The sequence below is a fragment of the Cyrtonyx montezumae genome, unplaced genomic scaffold, assembly GCF_038088225.1.
Source record: "Cyrtonyx montezumae isolate F1298 unplaced genomic scaffold, pur_monq_1.0 scaffold_9, whole genome shotgun sequence".
NCBI lineage: Eukaryota > Metazoa > Chordata > Aves > Galliformes > Odontophoridae > Cyrtonyx > Cyrtonyx montezumae.
This window is the reverse complement of record NW_027072100.1, coordinates 210,796-220,144: the sequence shown is the minus strand read 5'-3', so window position 1 is coordinate 220,144 and position 9,349 is coordinate 210,796. Positions and strand designations below refer to the sequence as shown.

Genomic DNA, 9,349 nt, shown 5'->3' with positions numbered 1-9,349 from the left:
ACAGTTCTGGGCCATATACAGTGGTTACGACCTACAGTAGGGATTACGAATTGTCACTTAGAACCATTGGTACGATTACTTAGGAGAAAACCGTCCGCCAATACTAAAATTACCTTGACTAAGGAAGCTACTGATACATTGCAGGAAATCAGCAAAATAATCAAAGCAGGAATATCTTATCGGTATTGTCCAGACCTTAGGTTATCGGTTGTTATCTATGTCCAAAGTACTCATGCCTTTCCAGTTGTTCGTCAATGGCAAAAAGAAAAGGGGGATGTGGGGGATATTAGGCAGCAATGTCTACAATGTCTAAGAAGGATGCCATTGACAAACAAAGAGAAAGGCAATGACAGATTACCTATATCTAATAAGCTGAGAGAATATCATTCACCACAAAGGATTGCAGAGGCAGTTTCATATCAGTCAAGCTGATGCAAGACTGTACAAACATGTCCACAATGCAGTCATCATAATGGAGGTCTTGGTATAGGGATCCAACAACAGGAGAATGGTCTGGACCAGCCACACTAATCTTCTCCGGTAGGGGTTATTCTTGTGTCTCTACAGATCAGAATGGACCAATTTGGATTCCTGCTCGCTGTGTTCGCCCTTGGCATGACCAGAAATAACTACATCGCATGGATCAACGGGAAAACATGAGTACTTTACATGGATTCCAGCGTGATACATTTGGCCTTATCTCAAGGCAGAAAATCGCATCCAACCCTCATAAGGACTGGGATTGTGTGTTTCTTTCTTTCTTTTTTTTTTTTTTTTTTGCAAATTGTTGTATTTTTTGATAACTTACGTATGCCACAGTATGTGATGAGAAACAGCTGGATTAACCACTGAATGGTATCTCAATAACACTGATCATGGTATGGTAAATATGGGTGATTTTTCTGTGTTACCGAAGTAGCTTTTAAAATTAGAATTATTAGGCATAATTAATTAAAATATTAAATTTATATTAAATATAAATAATATTAATTTTTAAATAATTTTTATTTCTTTTCCATCTGTTGAAATTATCTTTTTCATATTTGTCTCTCGAAAGTAAATTTTTTTATTACAAAAATATAACATCGTTCGATTATTTTCTTTTTCCTATCGATATATATTTTAACTATTTATGTAACTGCGATCGCGCCCCCTGCCCCCCATCCTTCTCCCCGCCCACCGCTGCAGCGCCTTCCACGAGGGCGGGCTGGCTGGCGGGCCGCGGGCAGACGGGTAGACCTGTCGGCCCGCTCGCTTCCCCCTCCCAGTCCCCTCTGCCCCGTTTTTTTTTCTTTTTTCATTTATTTATCCGTGATTGTTTTTATTTTTACTTCTTAATTATTTTTGTCCGGCTGAAGATTCCTTCTTCAGCGGGGTAGACGTGATGAGGCGGCCATGCTGGGATCGGTGTCTCTCTCCCTCTGCCTCCCTCCCTCCCACCCTTAACACCCCCACCCCCCCTCCTCCAACCTTACCTCCCACAGATCCACCCCGCCCGACGTCTGTGTCATGTTTTTACCGAACTTTTTATTATTTTTATTTTAAGCGTTTTGGTTTTTTTGGGGGGGAGGGGTTGGTGGTGGTGGTGAAAGGCGGTTTGTTTTTTTTTTTAATTAAAATGAATAATTATTGAATTAATTTTTGAATAATGAATGCTTTCTTTGGGTTTTTGTCTTAAGATAAAAATACGCTTTCATCTTTTTGTTTTCCTCGTATTTACCTTTATTTTTTTGTTTTTTCAATTTCTGGTCATTTTTTTTTTTCAATGGGGGGGGAGTGGTTGGTCAGGAGGGCTGTCTCTTTATTTTTATATAACTCATATACGTATGTAGGTATGTACGTACGTTTGTATTGTGCACCTAAACCACGTTTCTTTTTTTTTTTTTTTCTCCCAGTCACAACGCTCCAGCCAGACTTGGCAGCCAGCTTTCCCTGAACCTCCACCCCGGATCCTCCGGCCAATTGCTTTTGATTTTTTCCTCCCCCACAACCTTCCTCCCTCCCTTCCTTCCTTCCCTGAGATCAATCGTCTTGTCAGCTGCCAGTCTGTCCTTCCTTCTGCTCACCAGGACTTAGCTCGATTGTGCGAGCCGTGGGGTTTTTCCACCTTGCTCCCCATCCCCCTCACTGTGGACCCGCCTTGGCCTGGTGTCCTTCCTTTGGGCTGCCCTTCCTTTGGTTACCAGTTTTGGGGATGTTGGTTTTTTTATTCTTTTTTGTAAGGCAGTGGGGTAGGGCAGAGATGCAGGGCAGAGGGGCAAGGCAGATAACACCATCAGCCCCATGGGGTTTGTCAGTGCCCCACTGTTTCCCCCATAGATTCAGTGCAGGGTCCCACATCAACCCTGTATCACCTGTGCCCCATACTTAAACCAGAGCTGCCCTAGATCCTTCCCCACATCCACCCCACAGATGCTTCACGCATCCCTATAGAGTTCTCCCCCCCAAAAAAATCTGTCCCATGGAGACCCCATCAAAACCCATAGAGACCCACAGAGACCCCTTAGCAGTCCACTGAGCCCCATAGAGGCCCCACAGAGACACACTGGGACCCATAGAGCCTTACAGAGGCCCCTTAGTGCACCAAAGGGACCCCCATAGGGACCCACAGAGGACCATAGAGATAACACTGTGCACCGCAGAGCCCCATAGGGACACATAGACCCTGCTGGGCTGCCCGGGCATGCTGCTGGCTCCTGCTTGGAAAGCTGTCAGCGGGCACGCCAAGGTTTTGCCCCATCAGGCGCTTTTCCACCTGCTCCTCCCCAAGCCCGTGCAGTGGCCCCCCTTTCAAGCATGTACGGCTTTGACTCAGCCCATCCACCTGCTCTGCCTGGGTCCCTCCGTAGCGCCCTTCAGCTCAAGGGGTGGGGGGTGTGTGAGGCGGGTCTGTCATGGCACAGCAGCAGCAGCTTTACCGGCAGAAGGGCATTCACTGGGCCCCTCTCGCTCTCTGAGCTTAGGTCTCAAGTCCTGGACGTTCAACTGCTTCGAGAGTCACCTGGGCACCTGGTGAAAAGGAAACGGAGAGTAAGAGGAGAAACGAGGAAAGAAACAAACCGGCGGAGGAGGGACACTGAGACTTCAGAGAATGTCTCCCACCGGATGAGGCCGCCAAGATTCTCGTCCTCCTCACCTGTGCCCCACAGCCACCCCGTAGCTGGACCAGATCCTTCCCAACATCTGCCCCACAGATGCCCCACACATCCCTATAGAGATCTCCCCCACAAAAAATACCCATTCCACGGATACCTCATTAAGACCCCATAGTGCCCCATCCAAAACCATAAGAGCCCCATAAGGACACACTGGGACCCAGAGTCCCACAGACACCCTATAGAGCCTTACAGAGACCCCTTAGTGCCCCATGGAGAGCAACAGGGACCCCAGAGTGACAAAAGGAGAGCCACAGGGGCCCCACAGGGACCCTAGAGATTACACTGTTCCCCACAGAGCTCCATACAGGGACCCCATAAAGAGAACATTCTACCCCATAGTGCCCCACAGAGACTCGATAGAGCTTTAGAGAACCCTTAGTGCCCCACAGAGATCCACAGGAACCCCGTTGTGCCCACACAGCGACCCGCAGTTTCCCATAGAGACCCATAGGGATCCTTTTGGGGGCGGGAGAGGGGCTGCACGTCTGCACGCCCGTAGCGCCTCGCTTTCCCGATTTTCCGTTTTTTCCCGCTCGCGGCGCCGACCCATCTCCCCGGCCGCCCGGTTCTTCCATGAGGTCGAGGTCCCGCCCCGTCAGGCGCTTTTCCGCCCGCTCCTCCCCGAGCCCGTGCGGCGCCCCGGGGTGGCCGTGACCGACCCCGAGCTCCCGCCGCTTGGCCCCCTTCAAGCGCGTACGGCTTACCTCGGCCCGTCCGCCCGCTCTGCCCGGGTCCATCCGCAGCACCCGCTGCGAGCCCGGTGAGGCTTAGGTCTCAAATACCCGACCTAGGACCGCGTCGGGAGTCAAAGGAAACAAACGGGAGAGCGATGCCGACACGCAACGGGGGCGCTCCCGCCAGACCGCGCCACGCTACCGCCGACAACATGGCGGACGGTCACTTCCGGTTCGGGCTCGGGAATGTCGGGAGGGCTCCGCCCGGCCCCTACGGCCCCGCCCGACTCGCGCAGTGGCGGCCAGAGGGCGCTGCCGGCGGGGGCTCGCGATCTCCGAACAGGTCTACCCGGAGCACACCCGAAATCTCATCGGCAGTGTATCTCCGATCGGGACGGCCCGGCCCCGCAGCGAACCGCGCGTCCCGTACGGCGTCTGCCAGAGTTCGCTCCCGGTGCGGCTGGCGTTCCCCGGGCCAGGTGTCACGGTTTGCAGGACAGTTTGACCCGGTACCGTGACAATTTAGGCAGGGGACCCACGGGCCCACACCCCGGGGAAGGGGAAGGGGGAAAAGGGAAAAGGAGAAGGGAGATGGGCCTAGGAACAAAACAGCGGCAACGATCTGAGGAGGAAAGCTATTTTACTAAATAGATATCAGAAAGGAAAAATAACACAATATAATATAATATAATTGGAATTGAGGCAAATGAATCAAATAAAATGAGCGAGAGAGAGAGTGTCCGATAAACCGAAGGCCTTACGCTAACGCTGAAGGCGGACGGCTGCAACAAACACCCACTGCTGAGCTCGGTCCCGAAGGGAAGAGAGAGTCCCGTGACTGCAGACAGTTTTTATCTTTCCCTCTGAGCGTAAACACGTAAGAACGCAAAGCATCGCAAAGTCCTCTGGGGAATGGAGTTCTTCTTCTCTTCTGAGACAGGCATACTTGGAACTATCGATGGTCCACGGAGCTGGAGCATTAACTCTTTAACTCTAAATGCACTACATGATGTTATGATGTGGAATACCAGTACCAAAAATCATAAAACCATGACACCAGGTCTGCCCGGCTCGGACGGAGTCGAGCGCTCCGTGGCGGCTTGGAGATGGCGCTGCTGGGTGGCTTGCTGTCTCCGGCTAAGTGAGCCCGTCTCGGGCGAACCTCTCGCGCTTCCCGAATGGGGGCAGCGAGAGATCGCAGCGCGTGTATTTTAAAAACGCCGGCCACGTTTACGCAGCTACAGCCGTTCCGCGCTTCCCGAACGGCGGCGGCGAGAGCTCGCTGCCCGTTGCATCTCGAAATGCCGGCCAGGTCTACCCAGCTAATACCGTCTCGCGAGTCTCGAACGTTGGCGTCCAGTGCTCAGTGCTGATGCCGCTTGTGAACGCCGGCCACATCTTCCCGGCTACAGCTGATCCGGTCGCTCGTCGCCAGCGGCGGCGGACGAGGGTGGCAGCCAAGCGCCGTGCCATCCGCGGCCACGTCTACCCGGTTCTGACTGAGGAGCGATCCGAAGAGGCGGATAGAGGGCGCCACCGGTTCTGCTTGCCATCTCCGGCCACGACTACCCGGTTTCGACGTAGGCGTGCCAATAGGACGCGCCTTGAGGGTGCTACGATTTCATCGTGCAATGTCCGACCACGTCTACCCGGCAACAGCCGTAACGCGCTAACGGGAACGGCTGCAGCGAGAGCTCGCTGCCTGTGCGTTTCGGAAACTCCAGCCAGGTCTACCCTGCTAAAGCCGTCTAGAACGTTTGTGTCCGGTGCTCCATGCCGGTGCCGCTAGGGAATGCCGGCCACGTCTTCCCGGCTACGGCCGATCCGGTCGCTAGTCGCAAACATCGGCGGCGGCGGACGGAGGAGGCTGCGAGGAGGCGCCGTGCGATTTCCGGCCACGTCTACCCGGTTCCGACGCAGTTGGGCGTGCCAAACGGAGGTGCCTAGAGGGCGCCCCAGGGTCGTCGTGCAATGTTCGGCCACGTCTACCCTACTCCGATGGACCTGAGCGATCCGAGGAGGCGTCAAGAGGGCGCTGCTGGGGCGGCTTGCAGTCTGCGGTGACGTCTACCCGGTTTCGACAGAGATTAAATGGAAGTATTCTTGGCCATCACAAGCGAAACCAGAGCTACCCAAGAAAAAGTTTCAGGATGAGCACAATTGGATTCCTTTTGATGAACTAATCTATTGCTCCGTAGGCTAAAACGTGCTAATTTTGCTAATCTAGCCTGTATCACCTCCACAGTGCCTGCTGGCATCTCATTTCTCTAAAGATACAGAGATAAGAACAGAGGCTGTGTGAGAGTCAGCACTGACCCAGAATTCGTATGGGCTTCAGGAGATAGAGAGCAGCGTGATGCCTCAGTAGAAGCAGACGGAATCCAAACGCATGTTTAGGAACATAATAACCAATAATATTAATTGTGCACTCACACATATATATGAACAAAAAAAAAAGTATCAATTAATAGAAATAAATAAGCATTTTAAAGGTGAAAATGCGTAATATGAGCCTGCTACAGGAACAACAGTGAGTCAGTTGTAGAGAAAGATGAGAAGTTAATCCCTGCTGAAATGTGTCCTTGCCATCATTTTCCCCACTGCATCCTTGAGTTCCTGGTTCCTCATGCTGTAGATGAGGGGGTTCAATGTTGGAGGCGCTACTGAGTACAAAAATGACACCACCAGGTTCAGGGATGGGGAGAACAGGGAAGGGGGATTCAGGTAGGCAAAGAAGTCTGTGCCCACAAACAGGGAAACCACGGCCAGGTGAGGGAGGCACATGGAGAAGGCTTTTTGCCGGCCTTGCTCAGAGGGCATCCTCAGCACGGCCCTGAAAATGTACACGTAGGACAGCACTATGAATACAAAGCACCCAAATACGGCAAGAACACTTACCACAGTAAATCCAGTTTCCCTGAGGTAGTCTGATTGCGAGCATGAGAGCTTGAGGATCTGTGGAATTTCACACACAAAAAAATGGTCCAGAACATTGCCCAGGCAAAGTGGTATAGAAAATGTATTGGAAGTGTGTAGCAGAGAAAAGAAAAACCCAGTGCCTCAGGCAGCTTCAGCCATGGTGGCACAAGCTCTGCTGCCCAGGAGAGTCCCGTAGTGCAGGGGCTTGCAGATGGCAACAAAGCGGTCATAGGCCATGACTGTGAGAAGGGAATACTCTGCTGAAAACAAAAACAAAAAGAAAAAGACCTGTGCAGTACAACCTGCGTAGGAGATGGCCCTGGTGTCCCAGAGGGCATTGGCCATGGCTTTGGGGAGAGTGGTGGAGATGCAGCCCAGGTCGAGGAGGATGAGGTTGAGGAGGAAGAAGTCCATGGGGGTGTGCAGGCGCTGTTCGCAGGCTATGGCTGTGCTGATGAGGCTGTTGCCCAGGAGGGCAGCCAGGTAGATGCCCAGGAAAAGCCAGAAGTGCAGGAGCTGCAGCTGCCACGTGTCTGCCAATGCCAGCAGGAGGAACTCACTGATGGAGCTCCTGTTGGGCATCTGCTCTGCTGTTCCTGGGCGTGGAGTTGCTGATAGGAGTGCAGAAGATAATGACAAATCAAGACCGTCCTCAGAGAAAATCAGTTCCCACATCCCATATCTTTACCCTGTCTACACTCAGACCTCTCATTGCAAAATCTGTGCAATTAGTTTTGCTTTACTGACTTCACTTACTTGACATACGGTGTTAAAAGCCGTTAGTGATGCTGCTCCAGTGAGCTCACAGCCTGCTCACATCCCACATATCCTGTAAGTTCCTTCTCCTTTCTCTCTTCTCCCTGTCACCTGCAGATCATGCCCCCAGCATTAATACGTGGTGCACAGGAACTGCTCCCAGGCACAGCTGTTTCTTTGCAGCTCTGCCCGCTTGTATGAGCTCCTTGTGTCGCAGGGGACCAGCCCAACTCAGCGGGAGAGGATGTGATTTTCTTCTCCCCATCTCCCTGGAGATGTCCATGAGTCTCCATGGCCAACAGCTTCTGAAAGGCTGCTGGATGATCACAGAATCACACATAATGGAGACGTAGAATGGCTTAGGTTTGAAGGGACATTAAAGTCACTCACTCCCAACCCCCCTGCCATGGGCAGCGTTGCCAAGCCCCAGATCATGTTGTCCAACAACCCATCCAACACGGTCTTGAATGCCTCCACGGTTGGGGCATCCACCACCTCCTTGGGCAATCTTCCAGAGCCTCACCACCATCCATGTGCAAAAATTTCAGGAGAGTCACTTGCTCACTTACAGACAATTGCTGATGAACAAGGTGCCTGGGGTGCTCCTAGATGTGGGCAACACTGCCTGCAAGCTGTGGTAGACAACCTCAGAGATAGCCACCTCCTTTCTGAGCATTAGCTGGGAGCCAAATGTGAATGGGAGTATTCTTGGCCATCCTAAATGACATCAGAGCTCTGATTTTAGGACACCTGAGAGTATCATATTTCACCTGTCCCCTTGGAGCATGCCGAGTTATACCGCTGACCGAATGGATGAGCTCAACGTAACAGCCAGGTCATTGTCTCTGCTCCATCTGTGCCATATTCTGGAGTTCAAGGCATTACAAAGCTAGGACACACCTACGCTCCTTCAATGATGACACCTGAGTTTGTTCTGGGCTCTCTTTTGAATGGCAGTTCCCTGGGGTCTCCAGCACACCCACAGCCAGCTGGCAAAATGCAGCACAGCACCTTCAGGAAAGCCATGCCCTAGGAGTGTTGGTGCTGGCTGGACAGCTCCAAGCCCCACAATGGCTCTATTGCCCACGTGCCCCCTTCTGAGCACCACTACCATTGTGTAGACACAGGATCCAGCCACGGTATATCCAGTGATGCTTTGGGAATGGAAAGCTTTCTAAAGTGTCTTTACACTAAGGAGAACACCAAAACTATGAACTCCTTGAGCTAGAAATCTTTTTGCATTTGCAGACCTAGAATCTTCTGGGATCACAGAAACATGGCAGGATGGTTCCCACCTGTGAAGCGATGAAAAAGAGGGATAAGGACTCTTCACAGGGGGTGGTCAAGGAAGACAAGGATAGGCTACTGCTCTGTATGTGAGAGCACACTGAGCTCTGCCTTGAGAGGGCAGAGGATCTTACTGTGAACTGATGGAAATGGCTTAAAGAGGAGACCAGCAGTGCCTGTTACTGGTTTCCTGATCAGGAAGAACAAGAGGAAAGGGACCTAAAAAGACAAACAGGAGCCTCACATTTTGAGGCCCTTGTCACAGTCAGGGTCTTTACTCACTCCAACATCTTCTGGAGAGACAGCACAGCAGGGCATAAGCCATGCAGAAGATCCCTGAAGAGCACGTCTGACAGCTTCATGACCAAGCCAAAGAGGAACTAAAGAGTAGAGGTGCTCTGCTGGATCTCATACTCACCAGCAAGGAGGGTTTGTGAGGAATGTGAAGGTCAAAGGCCTCCTGGGCTGCAGTGGCCATGGCATGGTGGAGCTCAGGTGTCTGTAGGGAGGGCAAAAGAGAAGCTCACAACTTTGGGCTTCAGCAGAACACAGCCT

General features: G+C 51.9%; 1 pseudogene; it reads right to left on the bottom strand.

Annotated features, from left to right (window-relative positions):
* Positions 1-6,348: 6,348 nt before the first annotated feature.
* LOC136060166 (olfactory receptor 14C36-like) lies at positions 6,349-7,333 on the bottom strand (annotated as a pseudogene).
* Positions 7,334-9,349: the final 2,016 nt, after the last annotated feature.